At 38.3% G+C, this 12,500-nt stretch overlaps 1 protein-coding gene and 1 long non-coding RNA gene across 2 annotated transcripts in view; one reads left to right on the top strand and one right to left on the bottom strand.

The window, feature by feature from the left end:
• LOC113042969 (uncharacterized) overlaps window positions 1–11,574 on the top strand; it is a 20,647-nt gene extending 9,073 nt beyond the window's left edge. The window contains exons 2-3 of the long non-coding RNA XR_003275637.1: window positions 9,541–9,661; window positions 11,402–11,574. This is a non-coding gene — a long non-coding RNA (uncharacterized LOC113042969). The remainder of the gene's footprint in view (window positions 1–9,540; window positions 9,662–11,401) is intronic.
• Window positions 1–12,500, bottom strand: part of LOC113042956 (contactin-1a-like) — a 551,632-nt gene that overhangs the window by 175,918 nt on the left and 363,214 nt on the right.

The following is a 12,500-nucleotide window of genomic DNA, read 5'->3' as shown; positions in this document are numbered from 1 at the left end:
AATGTTTAAATCATCAAGCGGTAATACTTAAAAACACGTGAGAAAGATAAGCTTTCGTGATGATGCGCAGCAGTGGCCCATCAACTGTCCTGAGCATCTTTTTAGGCTGTCCTCAGCCAGTCGGTTCTATAAAATATCAAGGTGAAAGTCATCATAGCTTGCTTAGTATTGAGATTGAGGAGTCACGTGCTGATTTGGGTTGATTTGGGAGGGGTCTGAGCCGGTCGGCCCTGATGACAGGATACGCTATCTGTTGCCAGGGCAATGCCTTCAGAACTTCACAGAGGCGCGACTAAACATTTCAGAGCGCTTTCATTTTTGCGAATTTATTTTGTCGGCGGAACAGATCGAGACGGATCTACGAATATGCGAAAGAAAAGGAAGAAAGTAAAGCAATGCAAAAATTATATTGGGAATTATATTATTTACAATGTAAGTCGATTTGCATTCACGCTTTTAATGGCTTAATCTAACCGGGACATTTACATCTCGCAATCACACATTTAACTACCCTAGCCAACCCAGAACTGGTTTGTCCACTTTGCAGCCCCCAACAAAAAAACCTGGTACAGTATGTGTCATTGGGTTAAAATCAAATCATAACTAAACATACACAGCTTTAGCCTACATCAAAACATGTTGGAAACGTTCGTATACATTGAACATCTCGTTACAATCTAATGTTCAGTTGCAGTTAATTCTAAATGCAATGTAATTACAATACACTAAAACGCATGTGAATAAACTTACTTTGGCCAGTACAACACTGTTGTCATCACCTGCTGTAGATGGACCCAGCCACAGCAGAAAGCCTCGTAACTTTCCAAAGACTCGTGGCTTTTAAACTCCTGCATTGTGTAGGAACTTAAACCAAAAACAATTGTTATGTTGGGAATCAGTCAAATAAAGAAGCAGAAAACAAGTAGTAGCTTACTGAACCACACTAGTTCTTTTCTTTTTTTATTCTTTTTCTCACTCCTTCTTCCACATTGCTATCCTACAATAGAACATGTATGAAACACAGTGCCATCTAGGGGAGGACTTAAAAGAAGCACAATTATTCAGACACAAAAACAATATAATTCCCAATGTCCATATGTGTGCGTGGAGGTAAATGGTCCAGGTCTCAGTGCCGCTTGAGAGCTTCTCCAAATACCGCTGTTTTGCGCTTGGTGTAACCTAAAAAAACTGTATTTCATTGTTCCTATGTTTTCCATATGTATCGTGTGAGGTACTGCAGCAGTTTTTAACGCAGCAGTAACTTCCAGGCATGGTAAAACAGTGCAGAATTGCGAGAACCTCCTCTTAACAACACATTTAAACAATCCTGTTTCACCGCCGGTATCCTTCGCTGTCGCTTTCATTCTGTTGTACTGCGAAGCTTCTGTCACGAAAACAAATTCCTCGTATGTGTAAACATATCTGTCAATAAAGCTCATTCTGATTCTGATTCTGATTCCAACATGGCGGAGACCGTGATATCGAGGGAGGGGCTTTGTGCTATGACGACAACTTCTCATTCTCAATAGACCCAGCTCCCAACCCAACTTTGAGAATAGATTATTTTATTGTATTGATATTTTTTTTATCGCCCGATAAGAGTCTCGCGTTAACGCAGCACGTTAACGCCGATAACAGCCCACCACTAATGTATATATATATATATAGTGGCTGATCTGAGCTCCAGATGTTTCTGTGTTTCTCTGGCTCTGGTGTAGATTAGCTGTAATAGTTCTGATCATCGCTGGAGTGTTTGCGGTGGTGATTTCAGCAGACAGATCCACATCAGAGCGTGTATGTGTATGACCGAATTATTTACAGATAGTGATTTATCTCAAATATATATTTTCAGTAAATGAGGTTGCTGTGACCAGCAGAAAGCCTGTGTAACTAATGCACAGATAATCATGAGCTACAAATAACTCATGAAGAACTAAACCATTTATTCCTGATTACTGCATCTGCAACACATCAACATTACATACTGTAGGATAAACTGTTATTCATGTCCATAACCATAATGACACATGAGTTAACAACTAGTTAAAAACCAAATGAGTACAGTGTTATCTAACATTAAACTGAAGACAGAGCATTGATTGAGAAGAGGATGATGAGTGAGTGAGAGAACACAGACTCATAGAGAGACTCACTCGAGCACAGTGTGTGTGTGTGTGTGTGTGTGTATGAGTGTGTGAGTGTGTGTCTCAGTGTGTGTGTGTGTGTGTGTGTCTGAGTGTGTGTCTCAGTGTGTGTGTGAGTGTGTGTGTGTGTGTGTGTGTGTGTGTGTGTGTGTGTGTGTGTGTGTGTGTGTGTGTGTCTGGTGTGTGTGTGTGGTGTGTGTGTGTGTGTGTGATGCTCGTGCCAGTCTCCACAGCCGCTCATTGTGGAGTGTGCACTGAAGAGGACACACTCTCATATACAGTATATAATCAGTGATGTGAAGTGTGTGAAGGGATGTTTGCTGCTTGTTTGTGTGTATCCTCACAAATGTAACTCTGATATCATCTAGCTCCAATCTGCTTCGTGCAACTAATAAGGCATGAAGATTTTTAGACATTACAGACATTAAAAACATGACTTTCTGTAAAGCTGCTTTGAAAGTGTCTGTATGTGGAAACAGAAGATTGAATTTGATGAGATTAGATAACTGGATCATCTCAGATATGTGGTTTTCTTTCTGATTCAGCAGATGTTTCATCTAAATCAGCTGCTTCCACTGTTTTCACACTGTCCATAACAATATTGCTTCATATACAGTACACTATATGGTTTCGCTGGTTTTCTGAAAATAACATAAACTTCTGTTATTAACATAAAACTATAAAACGATACACTAAATATATAAACTAAATAAACCAAAAATATAAATAGACTGTAAACTTATTTAGAAAAGCCTAATATATTAACTACATTAATGAAACATTTCTCATTTGCATTTAAATAAACTAAAATGTATAAATAAAAGTGAATGAACGCTACACAGAAGAGATCGGGTTCATCTGTAATGACACAGCTTTGTTTTCAGAAACTATGAGTCTAGATATTAAAATCACTAAAATTATTATAATAATTATTATATTATTACATGCGAGGATTCCAGAAGCTTGAAGAGCTGAATGTCCTTCACGGTTTCTGTTTTTAATCAAATAATCTGAATGATTTTCAGTCGGTCCTGGTTTACTGGACAAGGATTACAGTTGAGGATTATAGATATATATATATTATTCACAATTTGCACCTGATAAAATGTTTTAGAGCTTGGAATATCTATAAAACTGTATATTTATAATAAAAATACATTTGAATTCCCATGATTTTCCATGTCTCAACATCATACTTTTATAATGGGGATCTTCATATATTCAGGTTTTCCAAGACTGTGTCAAAAAGAAACAAAACAAATATTATTTTCTTATTTTAGATCATTTTAAAGACATGTTGAGGCCCAGAGTAAGTACATTTTATTAATATAGCACATTTAAACATAGCAGAGCTGTCCAAAGTGCTGAACAATGGAGAAAATAAAACAGAAAACAACCAAGACAAACTATAAAGTGAGATTAAAATGCCAAGGAGAAGAGATGGATGCAGCTCTGATGATCATCAGGAGAAACTGTGTGAATATGATGAAGATCAGCTGCTGATTATTCATGTTTCTTTGGTTTACAGTGATGGCAGCGTTTGCCCGTGACCTTTGCCCTGTGTGTGTGTGAGTGTGTGTGCGTGTGTGTCTCTGTGTATGTGTGTGTGTGAGTGTGTGTGTGTTTCTGAGAAACATGCAGACTGTTGATCTGAAGACAGACACTGCAGAACACGTCGTCTGTTTTCTGTCTTCTGTTTTCTGAATGTGTCTTTTCTTCACCAAGCATGTTCCCAGAATGTTGTGAGTAGGTGGACAGAAGCATCACTGTGTGTAATGTCCAGTCTAGTTGTGTTCTGGTGTTATTTCGACAGCGTGTATCTGATATTCCCCTGGAACAGTGGTGAATGATGTGTGTTGACCCAGATCTGCGGCTCTGAAAACACTGAACACAATACAGCTGTTAAACGCCTGAGACACAGACAAACACTCGGGATCTAGGACACTCAGGACTACATTAACCTTTGTGTTCGTCTCAAGCACTCAGACTGAGGTTCCTGAAGAATCGCTTCTGCTCATCAAAGGTGCTTTAGAAAAATAATACAGTAGAAACGGTAAAAATATTATTCTGATGTAAATCATCTGTTTTCTGTGTGAATCTGTGTTAAAGTCTAATGTATTTCTGTATTTCCAGCATCATTCCTCCAGTCTTCAGTGTCACATGATCTTCAGAAATCAGAAATGTTTCTTGAGCAGTAAAACATCATATTATACTGTTTCTGAAGATCATGTGACACTGATAACAAAACTATGCATTGCGGTGTATAGATTCACTTTGATCGTTTAATGTTTTGATATCTTTGAGCTGTTTAATATTCATGTTTCTTCTGCTCCATTTGACACAAGTGCCTTCATTTACTTCAGGGCATTCATGCCTTCGACCGACGCTTTTATTCACAGATTCACATTAAAGCTGTACATGTTATCAGTTCATGCCTTCCCGGGGATTCGAACCCATGTCCCTGTGGTTGCGAGCTGCTGTTTTACCCATCATGCATGTGGTGCTGGGTTCAGAGGGCTGTGTTATGATCAGGGCTTCATTAGCGCAGCAGGGTTTCTCCTTCAGACGCGTCTCAGAGTTAATCTGATCTCAGATACGAGACAATGAGGAACTGGGACAGCTGGCAGCGTTTGGGCTTTTAGAGAGGACACAAGTGATACTGAGGCCTCATGGGACACCAGACGGGACACAAACCTGCCGCGCTAACACTGTGTTTACATGAGTGTGTGTGTGTGTGTGTGTGTGACCATCACACAGGAGCATGATGTTTGATGAGAGTTTGTGTGCTTCATGATCATTATATACCATTACACAATCATATCAAATATCAGGATATAAAATCCATAATTATAGTTGTGTACATTTTGAAAAAAAAAACTGTACTTGTAGTTAATATAATATTAATGAAATAAAAGGTCACTTAAGTGTCTAAGAAAGTCATTATTATGGCTGTTTCTAAAGTACTTTTAAAAGAGCATTTTCTAATAATGTCAAAATAAAAGTTTTAATTTAATGCACATTGTAAATCATGATGTTTTAGTCATAAAACTAAACTTTATTTGATTTTAAATTTAAAATTACTAATTTATTAAATATGCTGAACTGAAGCCTCATAATTTCTTCACATTTCCACCTTCTACTTAAAATCCTGCCGCCTTTAGTTTTTAAGTATAATCAAATTGGCTGCACAAGTCATTTCAGTTTAATCTTGTATAACAACAACAGTAATATTAATAATAATAATGATAATCTATTCAAATTGGTTGAATTTGAATTAAAGTTATGGAAAAACGTTTTTATGATTCATTTGTCATATTATTTACAGTGCACATTTAAATACAGACAGACATAATTTAATAGAGATGACATTTAAGTAAAGTTTCTCATAAATACATCCAATACTTTAACCATGTTTCAATGACAATAGAATTTATTATGGATAGCATTTATAATAATCACTGTTTAAGTCAGTCAAAATGTTAAAATTCAGTTAATTGGACTTTAGAATATTTTTTAATTAAAACCACTCTAAAGAACAACAAATTGCATTTAAATTAAATATAAACTATAATTCATATTCATTAAATTAGCAAAACCATGCAATTAAGTGTCTGAAAATACTACATTCAATCCACACTTAAGTATGTCAGTTAAAAGCAGATTATTTCAGTAATAAGCATGCTTTTACTAAAAGTCTGTTAATAATGTCTGAGTCTGCAGCTCTGTGTTGGTCCTTCAGGAGGTCATGTGACCACCAGACAGCCAATTACATCACAGCACATGTTCAGGGCAGCAGCATCAGGGATATGAATCCATAATAAATATGAAGTATATGATGTGCTGTAATACATAGACTCAGCAGCGCAGGTGTGTGATCCTCTGAATCAGCAGTGCACATGTGCAGTAAGGTCCACTCGTGACCCCGTGACCCCGCTGTGTACAGTAGCGTCTGTGTCCGTCACAGTCACGTCTGTCTGAGAGCATCATCAATGCATCTGTTGTGTGACGGTGGAGATGTCATCGTCTGGACTCGTGCAGTGTGTGTGTGTGTGCAGTGTGTGTGTGTATTCAGACTCGTATCCCTCAGCTCAGCGTTTCTCATTGAAGAACTGGTTCCTGGAGGAGCACGTCTCTGCTGTTCAATGCTGTTATTATTCACGCTGAAATTGGTTTGGTTGTTCAGCTGAGTTTGAACACAAAGCACTTTAACACGCTGAGTCAACACGCTAACAACACGCTCCAGCACTGAAGGTCAGACACGATCTGCTGCGAGAAGAAACCACAAACATCATCTACTGATTAATGATGTTTACACTGAAACAGATTCATAGTTGTATTTATCAAGTACATATTTATTAAGTTAGAAAAGAAAAAAAAATTATGCTGTTCTTTTGATCTTTCTACTCATCTGTGAATCCTGAAAGATAAATAAAGTGTATCGCAGTTTCAACAAAAATATTGTGCTGCACGACTGTTTTTAACATTGCTAATAATCAGAAATGTGTCTTGAGCAGTAAATCATCATATTATTCTTATTTCTGAAGATCATGTGACACTGAAGACTGGAGGAATGATGCTGAAAATACAGCGGAGCATCACAGAAATACATTACACTTTAACAGAGATTCACACACAAAAAAGCTGTTTTAAACAGTATTAATGTTTCAAATTTTACAGTTTTTACTGTATTTTTAGCAAATAAATGCAACCTTAATGAGCAGAAGAGACTCTTTCAAAAACATTACAAATTTAACCAACCCCCAAACTTTAATTTGAACAGTAATGTGTGTCATTTTAAAGGAATTTTTTTTAAATGCATTATTTATTGACCTTCATGTTGCCCAAACTTGCTTGACTTTTTTCCTCCCATGAAAAGCATGCTAACATTGTGGATTTGTGTCAAATGTACCCACAAGGATAGTAAAACCTGAAATTGTGGGGACCGATCCCCATGAGGGAAAAAGATGATTAAAAATAGTAAAGGATTTTATCTGAAAGTGCAAGCATGTAAAAAGGTTTTCTGTTAGGGTTAGGGTTAGGGGATACAAAATATAGTTTGGTCAGTATAAAAGTAATAGAAGTCTATGGAAAGTCCCCACAATTCACAGAAACAAACGTGTGTGTGTGTGTGTGTGTGTGTGTGTGTTTCCTCATTCTTCTATAATGGAATGATCACACGAGTCAAGCAGGAAGCAGAAATAATCAGCTGTAATGTGGAAAGATTTGATGATTCCAGATGAGCGGAAAGTACCAGAACGAAAGATCCTGATGGAGCTGCACCGTATAACATAATTTACTGATATTACACTATAGCATCAGCTAAACACAGTGTACCGTGGTATTCTCTGAGGAGCCGTGTAAACACCACAGCTTCATGTTTCAGTAAATGGATTCTGGCTCTGATTGGTGAGTGTGAGAGCAGAGTGAGACGTGATGGAGATCTACAGGAGACACGCGTGTCTTCATTTGAGATCTTAACCTCTTGAGACCCTGTGGCCTCATATGAGGACATTATATTTTTGTGAATTTCTCTGAGTCTGTTCATGCCACAGTTTTAGATCTGGATGTCCTGTACAGAGCACATTCAGGGCTTTTCAGAGATACCAAATGATTGGATGTTTCACATGACCACTCCCTCTCCTTGGTCATCAAAATGTCTGAAATTAATTTAGTGACACTCTTATAGAAATATGATAATATTTTTATAATATATTGTAGTTATCATTTAAAATCTGTCTAATTTTTAAATTCTGTGTCTTTCCGTTACTAAACAGGACATTGATTTCATACATGTCCTCAGATGAGGACACCGGGACTAACGCATGCTTATGACGCATTTTTGGAGACATAACAAATGAATAGAGAAAGAAATTATATTTCAATATTCTATGAAATATTATATATTATTATGAAAATCTTGACAATTATTACTCACATTATTACACTTCTTTTTTCATTACATGTTGCCCCAAAAACACATTTATATGCAAATTAGATTTAGTTTATAGATACATTGTATATAATTAGAAAACCCATTAATGGTAATTTTACACACATTTTGCAGAAAGAAAAATGTTATACTGAATTATTCTGTTATACCATAGTTGAGAATCATCTTTATACAAAGTTTGGTAAAAAAAAAAAAAAAAATCTTGAACATTAAAAATTTATTGGTGATTTAAAAAAATCTATTGTTTTTGCCTATGCATTTTCATTCATGTCTTTTCATTTTTTTTTTAGAAATTGAGTCCCGATGTCCTCTGCCGAGGACATAACATAACTTTATAAATGAAATGCATGAATGCAGAGCACAAGGCTGCACTGGGAAATCCTGTGTGCGATGCATGACATGCAATGTGCATCTGTGCTTGCAAAGTGAATGAAACTGCTTTGCAGCATTTCACATCATGATAGACCCACTGTCCTCACATGAGGACATCTTTTTTCTGGGAAAACTACTTCCTGTACAAAAACAAATTTTAGGTATTATACTTATTAGGTCCTACATATCCCAAATAGCAAGAAAAATTATAAAATGCACAACAGGCAATCTCTCGGGTTTCAGGAGGTTAAAGAGACTCGTGTGACTCCCTGCTCTTCTCCTTTATCATTTCCATTCATTCATGTGTGTGTGTGTGTGTGTGTGTGAGGAGATTTGAATATTAAATAGCTGATTATCATGGTCACGTGACTGTGTCTGTCTGTCGTCTGCTGCTAAAATGGGCCGTGAAACACATTGTGTGTGTGTGTGTGTGTGTGTGTGTGTGTGTGTGTGTGTGTGCTCGATTAAGTGGTTGAAATCTCAGTTTGAGCTTGTGGAGATTTGTCCATCTCACAAGAAATGTGTTGCTAGGAGACCAGTCATATCCCGCCTGTGTGTGTGTGTGTGTGTGTGTGACATAATCCAGCTGCTGTGTGTCGTCTCGCTGTCACACTCATCGTGTCACTGCTAGTTAAGGAGATGGTTTTACTTGTGTCGCTGGTAAGCCCCTGATGTTGATCCTGACAGGACAAAAGCTTGGAAATAGATGAGATTTGTTTAAATGTTACTGAAAGAATCTCTTCTTCTCACCAGAGTTGCATTTATTTCTAAAGAACAGCATTTAAACATGAATATTTTGTAACATAAATGTCTTTACTGACACATTTGATTAATTTAATGTGTCTTTGATTAATAAAAATATTAACTTCTTATTTTCTTTTATATTTCCCCAAAACTTTTGTAGTTTCCACAAAAAGTTAAAGGCATGAATAAATCTTAATTCTACCTTTTGAGCAGTAGTTTACAGTATATAGTTTACTGGTGTGAATGAGGATGTTGTTTCAGTTTCTGTGGGTGTGATGAAGGAATCCTAAACTCTGTATGATTGTGTGCTTGTGTGACTGTGTTCCTCAGCAGCTCCTGATGTCTTAAGATCTCCTGTAGTTGATGATCGCCGCGGCCATCCAGCCCAGAGCAATGACCCACACTTCCTGCTGCGTTCTGCTGAGCATCATGCTCACGCTCACCTGCCATTGTGAGTTTTAGTGACCCACAACAGCCATCAGCCTATCAGTCCTTCAGTCCATCAGTCCTTCAGTCTGTCAGTCCCTCAGCCCATCAGTCCTTCAGTCTGTCAGCCCATCAGTCCTCCAGTCCATCAGCCCATCAGTCCTTCAGTCTGTCAGTCCATCAGCCCATCAGTCCTTCAGTCTGTCAGTCCATCAGCCCATCAGTCCTTCAGTCCATCAGCCTATCAGTCCTTCAGTCCATCAGTCCATCAGTCCTTCAGTCTGTCAGTACCTCAGCCCATCAGTCCTTCAGTCTGTCAGCCCATCAGTCCTTTAGTCTGTCAGTCCCTCAGCCCATCAGTCCATCAGCCTATCAGCCCATCAGTCCATCAGTTCTTCAGTCTGTCAGTCCCTCAGCCCATCAGTCCATCAGCCTATCAGTCCTCCAAGTCCATCAGTCCTTCAGTCCATCAGTCCATCAGTCCTTCAGTCTGTCAGTCCATCAGCCCATCAGTCGTTCAGTCTGTCAGTCCCTCAGCCCATCAGTCCATCAGCCTATCAGTCCTCCAAGTCCATCAGTCCTTCAGTCCATCAGTCCATCAGTCCTTCAGTCTGTCAGTCCATCAGCCCATCAGTCCTTTAGTCTGTCAGTCCTTCAGTCCATCAGTCCTTCAGTCCATCAGCCCATCAGTCCATCAGCCTATCAGCCCATCAGTCCTTCAGTCCTTCAGTCTGTCAGTCCCTCAGCCCATCAGTCCTTCAGTCTGTCAGCCCATCAGTCCCTCAGTCCATCAGTCCTTCAGTTCTTCAGTCTGTCAGTCCCTCAGCCCATCAGTCCTTTAGTCTGTCAGTCCTTCAGTCCATCAGCCTATCAGCCCATCAGTCATTCAGTCTGTCAGTCCCTCAGCCCTTCAGTCCATCAGCCCATCAGTCCTTCAGTCCATCAGCCCATCAGCCCATCAGTTCTTCAGTCTGTCAGTCCCTCAGCCCATCAGTCCTTCAGTCTGTCAGCCCATCAGTCCTTCAGTTCTTCAGTCTGTCAGTCCATCAGCCCATCAGTCCTTCAGTCCATCAGCCTATCAGTCCATCAGCCTATCAGCCCATCAGTCCATCAGTCTTTCAGTTCTTCAGTCTGTCAGTCCATCAGCCCATCAGTCCATCAGCCCATCAGTCCTTCAGTCCATCAGTCCTTCAGTTCTTCAGTCTGTCAGTCAATCAGCCCATCAGTCCTTCAGTCTGTCAGTCCATCAGCCCATCAGTCCTTCAGTCCATCAGCCTATCAGCCCATCAGTCCTTCAGTCTGTCAGTCCATCAGCCCATCAGTCCTTCAGTCCATCAGCCCATCCTTTAGTCCTTTAGTCTGTCAGGCCATCATAACCATGTTTTTCATTTTTATTTTTTTAATAAATTGTTTTTCAAAATTCAGAATTATATTAAAAAACATTCAAATCCACCGCTGAAATGGATTTTAGAAATGTAAAAGTTCAGTAAATGCATGTTTACAAAGTCACTACATAATCATTTATAATAATCATGATCTCAGTAGTCAGTATTCGCCATAATACTACTATTTTTTGTGATAATCCAGCATAATATCTCTAATCTGAGCACTTCAGTCACTCTTAGACTGAAAATATCTGCATGTTCTCATTCCACTCATACTGTAAAATCAATCAGACATAAATAGAATGCATTTGGTCATTCCTGGATGTTAATGTGAATCAGGACTCATGGCAGATGACATGTTTTCTGTGCTTTTCTTTCAGTTTGGTCAGTGTGTGCAGATTTCCCAGCAGTTTTTGGAGGTGAGTCTCAACTGTTTGTTTACAAAGTGATTCAATGAGGTTTCTTTCAGTTAATATCATCCTAAATTATGAAACCATGTTGTGCTTTAAGTTTGGACAAATGTTCAGATAGAAAGCCTGGTCAGTTCACATTGAGACATTACAACAGTATGAGCTGCTGAAGGACTGTCTTCATACACAATTACATAATAATTATACACAGTTTTATGTATTAACTGAAAACAAGTAGGCTGAAGCCTTTTTAGAAGGGCCTTATGAAATCGGTTTTATTAATTTTTATTTTAATGGTTTAATTAATTTATAATAACCAAGAGTGTTTTTAATACTTGAATTTATAAAACTTTAATAATGTAATCACTTATTATGAGTATTTTTTTTTTTTTTTTTTTTTTTTTTTTACAATAAAAGGCATGTGTTTAGTGTTTTATTCTTGGAGAATTTCTGCATTGTGCATTTTAATTGGTCTGAATTTTATCTTATTTTTCATATTAAGCATTGCATAGTATTTTCTCTAATTTTAATTTAACAAAAGCAAAACAGTTACTTGAGACCTTTTTACACAACTGTAAATGACAGCGTTCCTAAACGAGTGCAGTTGTCTGAAGTATTTGATGAACAGATGATTGATTCAGAGTGGTGTATCACCTCCATGAAGATGTGTGTTGTGGGTGTGTGTAGTGTGAGTGTGTGTTTGAGTGTGATCTGCCATGTTCAGTGAAGATCACAGACGTTACAGTGGTTCAGGGCTCATAATAGAGATGGATGTTGAGGAGCAGGGCATTGTGGGAGTTCAGAAGATTAACCATCTCACGGCCCCCACCCATTCTCCATCAAAGCCTCGGGAGCCCGTTTGCTGATTCCTGGAGAGGCTTTGATCTCTGAGCGACTGCATTCGGTTTAGAACCTTACAGAAGCTGCAGCGCGTCAATCAAACGCCTGTGATACGCCCACAACACCTCAGCCACGCCCCTCACTTCAGTTCAGAAACTTTAGAAATATTGATTTCAGTGTTAATATTTAATATTTATTTCATGTCAAAGTTGCATCTGTTTCCAAATGT

Source organism: Carassius auratus, chromosome 25 (genome assembly GCF_003368295.1).
Source record: "Carassius auratus strain Wakin chromosome 25, ASM336829v1, whole genome shotgun sequence".
NCBI lineage: Eukaryota > Metazoa > Chordata > Actinopteri > Cypriniformes > Cyprinidae > Carassius > Carassius auratus.
The sequence above is the reverse complement of the archived record's forward strand: the minus strand, read 5'-3'. Positions and strand labels throughout refer to the sequence as shown.